Source organism: Myotis yumanensis, unplaced genomic scaffold (genome assembly GCF_028538775.1).
Source record: "Myotis yumanensis isolate MYYU_CA2020_CCGP unplaced genomic scaffold, mMyoYum1.0.hap1 SCAF_12, whole genome shotgun sequence".
NCBI lineage: Eukaryota > Metazoa > Chordata > Mammalia > Chiroptera > Vespertilionidae > Myotis > Myotis yumanensis.
The window spans coordinates 30,557,046-30,572,958 of record NW_027223763.1 but is presented as its reverse complement, the minus strand read 5'-3'; the positions used below and the strand labels follow the sequence as shown (position 1 = coordinate 30,572,958).

The window sequence follows — 15,913 nt, the reverse complement described above, 5'->3', positions numbered from 1 at the left end:
CCAAACCTGGGTTCTCACTATGTGTTCCTTTCATGAGATAAAACAATAGTGTTTCCTATTACAATGCAAAAGATCACCTTTTCCAACCATATCTGATATCTCAACAAGAGTAATTTATTTAATTAACAATAAGCCAGACACTAATGAGGCCCCACAGGATGGGTGGGTTTGACTGGGAGCTTGGAGGAGGAAGTGATGATCTAGAACTCTGGATGAGACAGTGGCCATGAATGGGGGCTGAGGAGGGGATGGGGCAGAGGCCACATTAGGAAGAAAGGAGATATAGAAAGGGGAGTGAAAGGGTTAGGGAATACATTTGCAAATCTCAAAATCTTGTTGAAAACCAGCTGACATGTTTAATGAAACTTACATCTACCACCCAAACTGGAAAACCCCAATCTTCACTGCCACCTGACTTAGTGCTCTCTCCTTTTGACTGTGGGAACACCCCTGCCAGGGACCCCTACTCACTCATCTTCCCTAGGAAAAAGGGAAAAGAAAGACGGGGTTGGGGGACTCACCAGTCACCTACAGTTTTAATTCTCTGTGGTTCAGGTGGTCTGAAGGGAGTAAATGTCTCCCTTCCCACTGGCCCAAGATGTCACTAAAATTTCAAAATTCTGGGATCCTCTATGCTTCATGAGGCGACTGTGATGGGCTTGAAAGAGTCAGAAACCAGGCATAGAACAAAGAAATTACTTGAAGCTGAGTTTTAAAAAAGGGTTGCTGTTAACAACTCCAGGAATTAATGAAAAGGGTTTCTCTCTGGTCTTTGAATAGGGTTAGCAGTGCCATAGACCTCTTTGGGGACTGTAGCAAACTTCTTTCCTCTCAGCCCATAGGTAACCATTCCTCCTTCCCCTGAGAGGAAAAACACAGTGTTTAATTAGGGAAGAAATAGCCAACTCAGCCAGAAAGGGAGCCACCAGTGATAGACGGACCAACTAGCTCATTGGACATGACAGAGCACATCCTCAGCCTGCCCAGGGAACCCTGGGTCCCCAGGAACTGGCATCCCTGAGAGACTGCTCTTTAATTGGCTGCCCATATTGCTGCTGAGAGCTCACCCTGCATTCAGGTCAGTGACAACTACTTCACGGACACTGTGACACACTGGCTAATGATTCACCATCACCCGCACATGGTGCTGCCATGTCTAAGGAATCCCGTGTGTGTGGCCGGCCCAGGAAGGAGAGACCTGGGCTCTGCAGCTACTTGGCCTTTCTGGCAGAGCTAAAGAGGATGATGACCCAGGAACTCTGTGGCCTGACATCTTCTTTTTAGGACCGTTATTAAGCAGGACTTATCCCCACATGAAAAATCTGTGCCCTTCCATCAGTTGTGGATCAACAACACTCTCCCAACCCAGGGGTCAGAGCCTTGGCCTCTCATTTACATGGAAACTGGTATTTGAAAGCTTTCAGCCCTAAATTCATTTTGATACACTCGGTAAAAAAAAAAAAAAAAAAAAAAGGAAATTCTCTGCCTGTATTTGATCAAATCCAACTGAATTAATCATGATTCATTTCAATAGAAAAACACTCATGCAGGCCGCTCTCTGTGCAAAATTAATTTCAGAGTGAAGCCACAGGAATGAGTTGCTTTTTCTTGGGTTTTTCTACATGGGTTGCCATGGCACTCACTCTCAACATAATTCACATTTGAAATATACAAAAACACCATAGAAACTATTTGGACAATGTACAGAGGGAACCTCCCACAAGTAATGCACATACATCTCATTATTTTATAGTTTGTTATTAAGTTGGTTTCAAGCAGAACTTGTTTATTTAGTGTTTTGGTAAGTCACACAGTCATTATTCCTGTGACTTTCCGTCATGGGGAGTTGGAGTAGAGGCAAATGTCTCAGGTCATACCTCCCATAGATGGTGACCTTTAAGCTGAAACCTGAGGTTTGTGAAGAGTGGAGGGAAGGGGTCAAGGTGGAGAGCAAGGCTGGGAATGGAATGAGGTGCCTCAAGAGAGGTAAGAAATCACTTGAGTGTTTTTTTAAAATTGCTGTTGACCAGGAAATCAGAATATCTATTGGAGGTGACTGGGCATGATTATTTTTTAAGTTCTGTGGTGCAGCCTGGGGTGAGAAATACTGTTTTAGTTCAAACATTTCTTGAAGACCACAATAATGAGTTTGCTTTTTAATCAGGATGCTATGGGAAGCATCTGGAGAGTTTCAAGCAAAAAAAAAAAAAAAAATGGCACCATCACATTTATGTTTTTAAACAATCAGGAAAACTAAATGGTGGGGAAGGACTTAGCTTTGTGGTGGAAAAAGGGCAGCTCTTTTTTTAAAACAGGAAAGAAATACTTTTATAGACAAGTTTAAAGATGAAAGGGAGAGTTCCCGTCTAAGGACCTCTATTGCCTCTGAGAAAGGAAAGACAATCCTACCTGCAGTGGTTGAAGGGATGGGGGCAACGAAGGAGAGACGGGAGGCCAGAAAAAAACAATAAAGGGAAATAGGAAAGGAAGACATCTGGGAAAATAAAAGACCTAGAGTGAAGCACTGCGAGCCTCAGAAGATGCCAGAAAATAGCTTTCAGTGGAGCCATCGTCACTGGGCAGTTATGTGTCTCCACTGTGCAGAAGAGAGAGGGGTGAATGGTAGAGCAAATGCAGAGGAAAATCCAGGAAGTTGAGTGTTCTCCATAGGAAACCAGCATAGAGATTGACTGTGGATTCCAGGCCGCAGGGAAAGCGAGCCTGGAAAGCCTGTTAGACGAAGCAGCTGGGATCCTGGAGCCTTGAGGCAGCTGAAGAACAAGCAGATTTAGTGAGAGGGGAGGAGGAGGGATGCAAGGATGTGGATGCCGGATGGGATTTTCTGAAAGGAACATTTTTAAGCAATGACAGGGTCTGGGCTGTAACCACAGGAGCAGCACTGGCAGCATCCAGTTCACCCATCACCCTCTTCAGGGAGCCTTGCAAATAGACAGGCTTTTGTTTATGGATATTATTTAGATTCCAAATTTAAAGTGCTCTGCAGCCACCAACTATTAGAGTATTATTGTGAAGGGATGCTGGGGAGATGGTTTCAGTCATATGCTTGATGATCGCCTAGCACCTTCCCTGAAGTTAAACCCTGAACACAAACAATTACTGACCTATATTAGCCCAGTGGGTGAGAGAGTTCTATTTAAAAGAATAACTTCCATCATCATGTCATCAAGAAACTAAGATCACTGTCTCAATCCAAAATGTCACTCTGTTGCTGACACCCAGTTCTTACAACCCTTGGTTATTTCTCATTCTTGGATGAAATGCCTGTCAAGATCTCAGTTGGCCTATTGCAAGGTAATTGCCCATGGGTGGTTGTTGTTGTTTTTAGTGAACCGAAAAGTCAGCAGTAAGATTCAGCTGAAAACACAGGGGCTGCTTTGGAGAAGTGAGGGTGAGAAGTAGGGACTGAGGCCGCAGGCACCTGGCTGTGAAAGGCTGCGGTAAGAGGTAAGATCACTGGCTCAGGAGTCAGGTATGGCATCAAACTCATCTCTACTTGCCATCTGATTGGATGAATCTTATTCTCAGTGACCTCATTTGCACTGAGGGCTAATAATATCTACTTTGCTCGCTTTGTTACAAAAATTAAACAAGATAAATTATATAAAGCACTACACACAGGGTTTGGCACTATACAGTTCATTTAACTGATTATTAGTAGTATTATTCTCAAGTTGTATCTTTGGACAATGAACCAGTTCCAAGCCTCTCTAGAAAGCTCTCCAAAGCATTATATGCAGTGAACAGGTAGGGAGAGAGTTAGGGGGAGAGGAGATCCCTGATTTGTATGGTTACCAATTTCCATGGTGTAAATACATCCACCTTGACTGTCTTCAAGCTACCAATGTGACTCACTAAAAGTACATTTGGCTCTCAGCAATCAGCATGGAAGCTGGAGAGGCTGATGGAACCTTTATTGCAATAATATGGGGCTGCCGGCACCCTTTAAAGGTAAAGATTTAACTTTACATTAGAAAATATTCCAGCTGTCTGCTCATCCCTCATACCCACTGATGAACAAAAGCACACTCAGAACAGACGCTCAACTAGCTATAGGAATTCTGACATAAATTTCCTGGAATTTGACACTGTATTGTAGCACGCAGCTTTAGGAGTTGGGCAGGAAAGAGAAGGTTTAGCACAATACAGGGGAAAGCACCAGAATGTTTTTGCCAATAGCAATCTCCTTGCATTTCTTCCTTTGTCTTTACAAGCTGAAGTCATTTCCAATATTGTACCAATATCTGACCATCTTTGCCAGACTCAACTAAAGAGAGAACAAAACAATAGAGTGGGTATGACCTGTAGGGCTCAGAAGATTTATTTGTTTTGCTAAAACTCTTGCAGCTAATCATTTGGCCAGTGTAAGCACATCTGCCTGCCTGTGTCCCTGGAGGATACTATTTTAAGGAGATGATCCTAGTAACAGAAGGGCTTTTTCACTATTGAGCCTTCTCTTATTATTGCAGCTAACAGACTGGGGAAACTAAATTTGAGTTTTAATGTGGACTGAAAAGGCATTTCCCACATAAGGGAAAACTTCATCTTTAAAGTAGAATTACTTTTCTTTGAATAAGAAAGTTGAAAACAGCTGAGGCCCCAAACTAAAATATTTCTGTTTTGAGAACTAGTACTAAAGACTCTGAAGGGGTGTGGAATCAAGGTAGAGGTGGTGGGTTGTTCTAAGTTTGGGGCTAAGACAATTACAAGATTAGAAGTGAAATCACACAGGCTGCTCCATTGACCAATGGTCCTCCCTCCCTCCTTTCCAAATCAAGACCACACATTGCTCTGTGGTCTATGACCACAGACTGTGTTTGCCTGGGACAGACTTGGGCTTGAACCCCAGCTCTGCCACTTACTAAGTGGGTAAACTTGTTACCTAAAGTCTCTAAGCTTCAACCTCCTCACTTATCAAACAAGGCTATTAATACACATCTCAGAGGATTGTGAGGAGAATAGAATGAGAAGCCTTTGCAAAGTAGCTGGTCCGTAGCAAGCATTCAGTAAGTGACATGAATAAACAGATTGAGTTCTTCTGAGCATACAGTCAAAAAATATTGGGAACGCCCTAACCGGTTTGGCTCAGTGGATAGAGCGTCAGCCTGTGGACTCAAGGGTCCCGGGTTCGATTCCGGTCAAGGGCATGTGCCTTGGTTGCAGGCACATCCCCAGTAGGGAGTGTGCAGGAGGCAGCTGATCGATGTTTCTCTCTCATTGATGTCTCTAGCTCTCTATCCCTCTTCCTTCCTCTCTGTAAAAAAATCAATAAAATATATTTTTATAAAATATATTGGGAACATCTTTATGATTTCAGTTATCAAAATGTGACATCTGAATTCTAGTATTCGTAGCCCAATTTTCAAACTATTCAAGTATCCATCATATAGCTCTAAAGAACCACTACAGCCCTAGCTGGTTTGGCTTGGTGGAGTGTCGGCCTGCAGACTGAAGGGTCCCAGGTTCGATTCCAGTCAAGGGCACATGCCTGGGTTGCAGGCACGATCCCCAGTGTGGGGCGTGCAGGAGGCAGCCAATCAATGATTCTCTATCAACATTGATGTTTCTATCACTCTCTCCCTCTCCCTTCCTATCTGAAATCAATAAAAATATATTTTAAAAAAAGAACCACTACAAAAGATAAATGAGGGGGGGGGGGGGGGGCAAAGACTGGATGACCAAGAGGCTAAAGGACAGGTGTGGGAGGGAGAATTACTTTTCACTGTTTATACACTTCTTTTGCAAATGGAAATTTATTGAGGTATACTTTACAAAATTAAAATTCACCCATTTCTTAAAGTATGGTTTAATGAATTGGGGTAATGTATATAATAATGTAGTTATATAACCACTCAATCAAGATATACAACAGTTCTAGCACCTTAAAAATTCCCTTGTGCTTCTTTACAGCCAAAGCCCTCTTCCACCTGGCCCCAGGCAACCACCCATCTGCTCTCTGTCATGATCAGTTTGTCTTTTCTAGAATGTCATACAAATTAAATCATACAGTATGTAGCATTTGACCTTTATGCTTAGTATGTTTTAAAATTCATTCACATTATTGCATGTATTGATATTTCATTCCTTTTATTGCTGAATAATAATCATAGTGTGGATATATTGCAATTCATTTATCCATTTACTGGTTGATAGACCTCTGGGTTGTTTCCATTTGGGGGACTACCATGAATAATGCTGCTGTTAACATTTGCCTGCAAGCTTTTGTTTTGTATCCTTTAAATTTTGTTCCAAATGCAAGTATTTCCATTTTAAAAATCAGGGTGTGGGAAGAATCACCTCTCTTAATAACTGGAACCTAGAATAAATGAATATAATTACAGTTTGGCTGACCAAGATTTATATAACTTCTCTCCACATGCAATACTTGGTGTCCTTTTATGTACTATGTATGTAAATACACAATAACTACTTGGCTTCCTCCAAGCAATACTTCTGGTTGATTTCTACAGCAGACAAGATGAATTAAATCACTATGATGATGTAAAATGCTTCCCCGTGGCCTTAAAGGTGTTTTTCTTTAAAAAATCGTCTTTAAAATGTGGAGACATCTGCAACAGTCTCAACAATAAAAACATTTAAACAAAAAATAAATAAAATTTACAAAAAGTAATCTTTAACAATTACGTGCAACAACATGAGGAGATGGAACAAAAGAATACATAAGTTCAAACACAGACAAAACTGATCTATGGAGATAACAGTCCGGTGAGTGGTTATCTCAGGCAGGGGTCAGTGATACTGACAGGTGCAGGGTGGGGGAGGGGTGTTTATATTTTAAAATGTTTTACTCTGGGGGGCGAAGACAATTACAAGATCAGAAGTGAAATCACCAAAAAGAAAAAAAAAAAGGAAGTGAAATCACACAGGCCGCTCTGTTGACCAATGGTCCTCCCTCCCTCCTTTCCAAATCAAGATAACACATTATTTTAAATTATTTTGTGATAAACTAAGACATGAACACACACAAGGTCAGGTTCATCAATGTCACTGTTTTCTGCCTCCACATCTTGTCCCACCAGAAAGTCTTCAGAGGCAGTGACATGCATGGAGCAGTCATCTCCTATGATAAAAATGCTGCTTTCTGGAACACCTTCTGAAGGACCTGCTTTGGGCTCTTCTTGAGGAAGTGCCACTTTTTTCAGAATACGTCCATTAAAAACAAAAACAAAAAAGAAATATATCCATGGTGGTTTGCTTGCTTGGTTACTTTTTTTCATGTAGATTTGCTTGTAAGCAGATAATGCACCATGAACATTGCTATTAATGAAACCTTTTGTGGTTAGGGTTCATGTCTTCAAACTTTTTAAGGAGCTTATTGAGGTCTGCAAACACTTCTGCTAAACTATTCACTGCAAATTTTCTTGGAGGCTCTTTTTCTTTTTCTGAAATTTCTCTTACCGCTTTTTCAGTTATGCATTCCTGTTCCAATTCCAACAACTTATTAGTCGTTCCTCAGAAACCACCTCTCGGAGCTCCTCAGTGTCATCCTCATCCACACCCAGGTTAAAGTTGTTTGCCATCTCAACCACAGCCTTGTCGATTTTTGCATCCTCCTCATCCTTGGCAATCATTTGAAATCATGGGCCACATCAATCACTAGGCGATAGGATTTTTCAGCTCCATTAAAATCTTATAGGACTACCGTCACATATATAGTCTGTCACTATGCAGCAGTCATTATTCAGCACATGACTGTATTTATCACTAGACTGTAAATTCCCTGAGGGCAGAGATCCTGTCTGTCACGTTCAGCCTTATAAACTCCAGAGCTTCAATGCTAACCCAATACCGGGCACATACTGGATTCTCAATAATTATGCATTGAATAGATGATTGACAATATCTTCTAAATCTACATTGCCTGATGGCTAATGAAACATTTAATTGTTCCCTTCTCAATTTATAAAATTAAATTTTGAATTGAAATGATTATTGATATCAGTTTATGTAATTGTTACTGATGGGGAGATCTCCTCATCCTCACCTGTTGCTGGGGGAAGTGGGTTTCCTGGGGTGCCGCTGGAATAAGAGGATGTGATAAAGTAAAAAGCTTTCTTTCTGTGGAGTTACACCCCTGAGATTCCACGGTCTCATTTCCCTTTCTCTCTAGGTCCCCCCCCCCCCCACCCGCCCCCCGCAAGGAAAGTCCAGCTGTTGTGCCTTCAATGGGGCTAGAATTAAAGCTGTTGTCCAGAGATTCCATTCCATGTTGGAGCACAGGTCCAATCCAGCATCAGGCTAGCTTAGTTTGTGTTCCCCACTGCAGTTCATCAGTCCACTGTGTGTGGGGTCCACAGGTCTCATGGCTATGGAGGGAACACAGGCTAATGCAAGAGAGGCACAGAGCGCCAAGAGTGCCAAAGGCCAAAAAAAGTGAACTCCTTTGGGGAATTGTGTATCCCAAATTTTTACGGGCTTGCAATGGCCCTGCCCCCTCTAGGCAATGATCTCTGTTTACTGACAGGCAAGTACCTTCCCTATGCCATCCCTACTTTCCTGCACATGTGCCCATCTTCCCTTTTGTTAGACCCCTTTCCCCCAGCGACTCCCAGGGAATGAGCCAGTGGCTCCCTGGGGAATGTGAAATTGCAGCTTCCTGGTGAAGCTGCCCAAATGACATGCCTATAATGTCTGGCCTTCCTTTGCTCCTTTCCTATTATTAAAATTAGTGAATTACAATGGTATTCATAATTACTGTTCCATGTTTGCTACTTCATCTTTCAAGATGCATTTCCTTCCCTCACTGGCGATGCAAAAATATCACTGCGAAATAATGGGAGGGTCAGAGGTCATTGAGCTATGAGAGGCCGGCCACAAAAATTACAAGTACAAAACCAGGTTGTTTCCCTTTTTATTGAATAAAGATGGCTCTCAAATCAAACCAATAGACATTTTCTGGGTGCCCACTATGAGAAAAGACGTAGGTTCTGCTAAGATTTGCTTCATAGGAGCTTATGACTTAGGAAAATTAGAAAAGTTACATAATTATTTGTTTTCATTAATCCCTAGCTTTTCAATATTACTCCATGTTTAATAGACTGCCCATTCATCATTAACCACTCACACAAGTCTCTGATCATCTCCACATTTTAATGATCTATGATTTTATCAAAGGTGGTGGGCAGGTTATTCAGGAAGTCTACTACCTAATACAGCGTTCTGGCACTGGAAAGCTTAGTGAAGCCCACGATGTCACTGGAAAGTGGCAGTGAGGTACAAAAAGATAAATCAGGCAAAATAATTGGCAATACTTGGTTAACCAATGGAACATCCTTACTTAGCATCATTTTTTGAACTCTCACAATTCTGAGCCAGGGAGACCTAAAAGTGATGGGCCAGTTAATTGCTTTAGAAAATATTTTTAGTTGTTTGATATGTTTGGTTGGGGTTATTTTGTTTGGTTTGGGTTTGAGATTTGGGGTGTTTGTTTTTTGTTTTTCACTTAGCTTTGTTTTAGATTGTGTTGGTATATTCAAAGGTAGGGCAGGTTGTTTGATGAGAACTCCATCCCCTAACATCTGGACTCACCCTGTTTCTGTCCATCAAGTGAGTGGGTTGATATAACAAGAGATTTACAATGAGCCTGTGCAAAGCTCATTTAGAGAAGTCTCAAGTTGAAGATCATTTGCTTGCCAGTTAAACTCATTCCTACCTACATCCTGGATATTTTATTTCTTAGACTCCTAGCTGAAAAAAGGCTTTCTGCCCTCCTCACCCAACCCCAAACCCACCCTGGGAGAGAGCCATCATTAGTGACAAAGCAGGACTCCAAGTTTTTCTAAACTCTATCCTCACTTTCCCCATCTGTAAAACAAGGAAGGTCCCTTAAACCCTAGTTAGGACTGACTAATTTGAGTGCCTGCAGCAAACTGTTCCTGTGCAAACCATTTAGAATCTTTCAATTTACAACTCCAATTTATGGGTTTTACTCTGAACTTTAAAACTTGCCCTAAGGCAAGGTGACTTCAGTTCTGCCTCATCGGATGATGTGGCCATTGTATCCTTTGTCATGGAAGGGAAGAACTATATGGCCTATTTACTTCAAGTTTTGAAACTCATCTCCTAAGATAAAGAAGTATACCTTCCTGAAGTGATTTCCTGTGTCTTTGCTAAACTGGATGCCTTTTAGCTCTAAGAAATTGATTTAAGTTAAAAAAAAAAAAAAAGAAGAAGAAGAAGTGGGGTGGAGGAACTTAACAAAAATCACACCAACGCATCATATTAACAGCGTGCCTAAGTGGTAAACTTGCTGCCACTTTACTGAAAGGCCTGCATTTTCTTCTTTTACAGGTATTATTTACTCTCCATCAACTAGCAGCCATGCACAAATTGTATACTGTAGATTGCTCCATTTTTCTGCCTTTTGAATTGAAATCCTAACTACACTTATATTCATTTACTTGAAAAAGATGGATGCACTCAGCTAACTCTGAGCTTGGCGAAATTGGCCTTGTCTTAAGGTCACCAACAACTTGTTTGAGTAACATTTCTGTTTTCAAGTATAAATTAGAACAGTTATTTTATCCTCAAGATAAAAGACACATAGCGCCCAATGTTCATGTCTGTACCATCATTTGTCACTATTGGCACTTTCGATTGTTCTGGCCTCCACACACAATAGCGGGGTATTGTTTGTATTGTTTGCCTGGCCATAATGGATTTGCACCAAGCCAAGCATATTCCCAACCCCAGCTCCCTTGGGACCAGTGTTGTAACGGGGTCATGAGTGCTGTCAGGGGTGGAGAGTTAATTGAAGAAATGGAAGTTCTACCTGTAATGGCATTCTCATGGGGCTTCGCTCACCTCACACTGAAGTTGATGCCTCCCCTAACTGGAGACACTATTATTGGAACCAGGACCTCTCAGGGTCAGTTATGCAGGCCCAGCTGCTACTTTATAATTTAGTTGGTGTGAGCAGCCAGCACTGTGCAGAAAGCTCTGAGGCTTTGAACTTTAGGGGGTTTTATGGGCCCTTTTGTTCCCAAAAGCAGGCTATTATCTTCTTCACAAGAGTTTTTTTCCTAAACTCAAATTGGTACATGAACAATTTTACCCTGCCTCCTCTAGTCTCAGAGATTAAAAGTCTAACGTTATTTGAATCTGTGAACTATTGGAAGAAGCACACTAACTAAGATCACCAATCTGGCTTCAGAGTAAAATCAGTGGTTTACTGGCATATTTAGCACACATGTCACTTGCAGGAAGCTTGGGACCCCCCTGGAGGGACAAAGGATGAATATTTATTGCAGTCTAATAATAGTGGGAAAATGGAATTTTGTATTTTTTTCAGTGAAAGGAATAGGGTGATATTTTTGTATTTCCCTCAGGAATTTCTATCTCAATAGACCATTTATGATATACATATTCATAACCTATGCTGGTAATATGCTAAATACTTATAAATACATCATGATCTGGCTATATTGTTATATCTTGTATTTATTGTTAATGGGAAAATACAAAATGCATTCAGGCTTCCCATCAATATTTATAGAGTACCTACTATGTCCCAGGCACTGGGGTAGGCACTGGAGACACAAAAATTCATTCCACACACATAAATAACACATAATTCTGCTAGGGAAATAGAAATGTATATAATTACCCACATATATGTGTTAGTTGAATATAAAACCCTGGCTTCCCATGGCCAGTGGAGGGTTTGCCCAAAAGGGGATTGTTTCAGATAGATTTGGAAAGTTACTTATCCCACTGAGGCAGGATAGTAAAGAAGGTAGGAAAATTCCTGGGCAAATAGAATAGGGAGACTGAGTTAAGGCCAAACAATTTGACCAATTTATAGCCAGCTAGTGTATCACAAGACCTTAAATTCCCTAACCAAGGAAACCTGAGAACAAATGATTTATATCTGTCCTCCCTGAGTAGAGAATCAATAGCTTAAATCACTCTGGTCAGAGTAGCAGAGACCCAATTAATGCCAATTATGCCAGCTAAACCCAAGAACGGATGAAGTCAGGGGAACAAATAACAACAACAAAAAAAAAAACAATTAGAGCCTGACAGACGCAAGATGAAAGTAAAACAGGAAAGCCAACCAAAGAATAAACCCAAACTCCCCATATGCTCAGTTTGATGCATCGGCATATTAAAAATGCACCTGGAAAGGTGATGAATATTCTGCTGAAACCCTCCCCTAAGATTCTTACCAGCAGAAGAGAGATTTTAAAAAAAACAAAAAACAAAAACACACCCTCAAAACAAAGGATACCAGCACAGGCTCTCTCTAGAGCACACCCATGCCTATTCTCAGACATGAACATTTTACTTTCTTTCTCCTAAAGAAACTTGCAACGAGGGAGAAGTGGGCAGCAGCAGCTCATCCTGTGCTAACCCCTGAACCTGTTTCCAATGCCCCTTTTCTCTAACTTTCCAGTGAACTAACAGCAGTCCCACCTCGGCTCACTTCTTTCCTATAGCTTTTTTAGGGATCAAAGCAGAGCACCACCTAGGCTCCTTCCTGTTGCTTCTACCCTAAGACCTTCCTTTGTTTCACTGTCTCCAGCTTTAATAAATGTACTCTCAAAATAACTTGCATTCATATTGTGAAATCTTTCCTGCACAAAGTCAAGAATCCACCCACTGCCAGCCAGCCCAAGGCAGACCCACTATGGGCCCCATCCCCATCTGGTGACACCACCCAAAGGAAGACAGTAACTCCTCTATGTCCATCAAGCATGCCAAGGATAGACCCCAGAAAACTGTCAACATCCAAGGTGTGCATGAAAGATGCAGAGCTGCTGAAAAGACCGAGAGGAAGGCTGAGGGGCAGTAGGAGGTGAAGAGGAGAGAGGAAGTAGGGACATCCAGGGAGGAGAAGCTTCAAAAAGAAGGGAGGAGTCAGTGATGTCAAATGCTGAAAAGAGGTCAAAGAGAAAAAGAACCAGTTATTCCAACTGATTAGTAAAGAATTATGGGTTTGGCAAGTATCTTGCTACTATGTGTTTACTGATTCTGTTGCATTAAAACAATGTTTAGTTTACTTGTTAAACTGCTAGTCAGTAGTTTTCCAAGTAGGATTGCACATTAGAATCTACCAGTGAACTTTCACAGGATATCAGAGAGGTGGGGCCCAGGCATTAGTTCATTATGAAAGCTCCAGAGCAGTGGTTCTCAACCTTGGCTGCACATTAGAACCACCTGGGAATCTTTTTAAAATCCTGATTTCTGGGCCTCATCCTCCAGAAATTCTGTTTCCTTGTTACTAATGTTGACGCCCCACCCCATAACAAAGAAACAGAATTTCCGGAGGATGAGGCCCAGAAATCAGGACTTTAAAAAGATTCCCAGGTGGTTCTAATGTGCAGCCAAGGTTGAGAACCACTGCTCCAGAGGGTTGTAATGTGTAGCCAGAATTGAGAAGTACTGTGCTAGAGGAAACTGGGCTTTCTATAATAATCACATAGGGAACCTCCATGCCTGGCATATACAGGGCAACTCAGACAACAGAAAACTTTGGTCCTTGGATAATGGGACCAACCTGTTGGGATACTGGTGACACTTGTCTCAGCACCTAAACCTCTCTGGCAGGTCCCTCAAACAAAGATCCTTGTCTATCATCATCATCATCATCATCATCATAATCATATACATTGAGCTCTTCATTGTGAAAGGGTAAAGAGAATAAAATGGGACAAAGGAAACTTATTGTGCTTAGCAGATATCTTGCCGAAAGCTTGCAGCTTTGAGCTCGGCATAGCCTAGATAACCACTAAGACATCTGATGCCAGGAGGAACCAAGGACAGACCGGACCCTTATGTCAGCAGAACTGTTTGCAGCCAGCAGAAGTTAATAAAAGTCTGCCTCCCCCTTCAGTCACCACGGATTCCTTTTTCGGACTCCGTCCTCCTGCACCCAGGTGCCTGGGATAAAAGTTCTTCTGATACATTATGGCCTCATGTCATAGGTGCGCGACCCTGGCCCACTCGGAACCTTTCACATTGTACCAGAAACTTGCTAAGAGCATTACCTCTGCATTAACTTAACTCACTTAATGTGATATTCCTATGAAGTAGGTACAGTTTTTAATTTCTATTTCATGGGATAAAGAAACCAAGGCTAATAAAGTGACTTGCTCAAAAATCATGAAACTAGAAAAAGGCAGAGCTGGAACACTAATCCAGCTCTGGCTCACTCCAGAGCCCAAGTTCTGAACCATGTCTAAATCATACTGCTCCACTCCATTGCTAGGGCTGAAATCTTCTACCTGCCTGAGCACCATCCCTTCAGCTTCCTAGGAAAATTGTTCTTCCAGCTCCATTCCCTTAGGCTGGGCCCTTCCATGCAAGACTCATGTACAGATGCCCAAGAGCCAGTGCTGACATTAAATCCTTTCCTTGGTATTACAGGTGAAGATTTGTCTTCTACCTTCGACCTTTTACAGACTTTGATTTCTGTTAAAAGGACTCAGAGTTACCGAAAGTCTAGTGCAAATGAAAACTGACCCTTTAAAATCCATGCAAGGAGAACACAGGATTTTAAAACAAGAATGTAAAATTGTTATTTCCATGGCTTCAGTAATTGTTCTCAGAAAATAGTATTCCAGAGAAACAAATTAAGTAGAAATTCATGAACTAACCAAATCAGGCTTTATATTGACATGTGTTTCAATAAGACATTACTTACTATAGAGCAGGCAGCCGGTTTTCTGTTTTTCATGCAATAAGTCATGGGTCCTTTCTGCCACAAGTACTTTCAGGTGTTTGCTGCACTTCTCCATCTAAGCATCCATCACAAAGAGAAATTATTTCATGGGAACAATTTGCTCCCTGTGTAATAATCTCTGAGTCTTTGAAAGCACCTAGAAAGCAGTGGAATTTCCATAGGGGGCCCTTGGCTTATAATTATCATCTCCTTGTGATCAGTAACCAAACCAGTTCTGAGGGGGTGCACCACTGAGACTTGCCCTGAATGCTCTGGTAAATCCATACCTAAATGGATGCACTTAGTGAGAACTGGGAAGTCACCCAAGCTTAACAAAGACATCATCGTGTCCCGAGTAACTTTGCTGGGATCTTGTATAAAAGCTTCATTACTTGTCCAAACATGGGTCTTTGGGGTGGGTTGTTTTTTCTTCACCTCCCAATCAACTGCAGTGATCAAGAATAACAAGCACACACTGATTTGTGGATATTCTGAACAGAATTACAGAACTGAGCAATTTGGAATCATCTATTTTTGGCTTTCTATGCCTTTTTTAACCTTAGCTGTCCCATGAACAGTATGTAACCCTTTTACAGTCACAATTCTCATTTTGTGTTCTATTAACTTAATTCCTATCAATGACACAAATTAACATAAAGCCCATAAGCTTATCTAAATCCCAAAGCAATGGGTATTATGGCACCACAGCTGCATCTGTAGATTTGTTTTCATCCTCATATGTGTCACTTTGTCATCATGTGACTATGGCACCAGAGCTCTACAGTAATGTTGGGCTCCTATCTCAGGATCCTGCCCTCTCTTCTCTTTTCTCTCCACATCTCCTCCCTAAGAGGCTTCATCTCCATCTACAGCTCCATTATAGCCATAGAAAGTGGTGGTCCCCAAATTTCTGTCTCCATCTGAACCTCTGTTCCAAGTTCCTAGCACATATTCTAATTGCCTACTGGATTATCTCTATCAGAAAAATGCCAAGAAGTTGTTACTTGAGGCAAGAGATTACTCTTGTTGATACATCTCTTTCCAATACATAACATGAGTTCATGCTTAGTTGATGTGATGGCTTCAGAGTCAGAACTCAAGAAGTTCCCTTTCCTTCCTCACTTTCTTACCTCTGCACACTCTGAAGGGCAAGGACAGCAATTCTCAGGCTTCCCTGTCATCAAGAGGACACTCCACAGAACAAGGCTCTTC

At 41.6% G+C, this 15,913-nt stretch overlaps 1 long non-coding RNA gene across 1 annotated transcript in view; it reads right to left on the bottom strand.

The window, feature by feature from the left end:
• LOC139020503 (uncharacterized) overlaps positions 1–15,913 on the bottom strand; it is a 76,981-nt gene extending 61,068 nt beyond the window's left edge. Inside the window, exons 1-2 of the long non-coding RNA XR_011473320.1 lie at positions 15,832–15,913; positions 14,684–14,777 (exon numbers count right to left, since the gene is read on the bottom strand). This is a non-coding gene — a long non-coding RNA (uncharacterized lncRNA). The remainder of the gene's footprint in view (positions 1–14,683; positions 14,778–15,831) is intronic.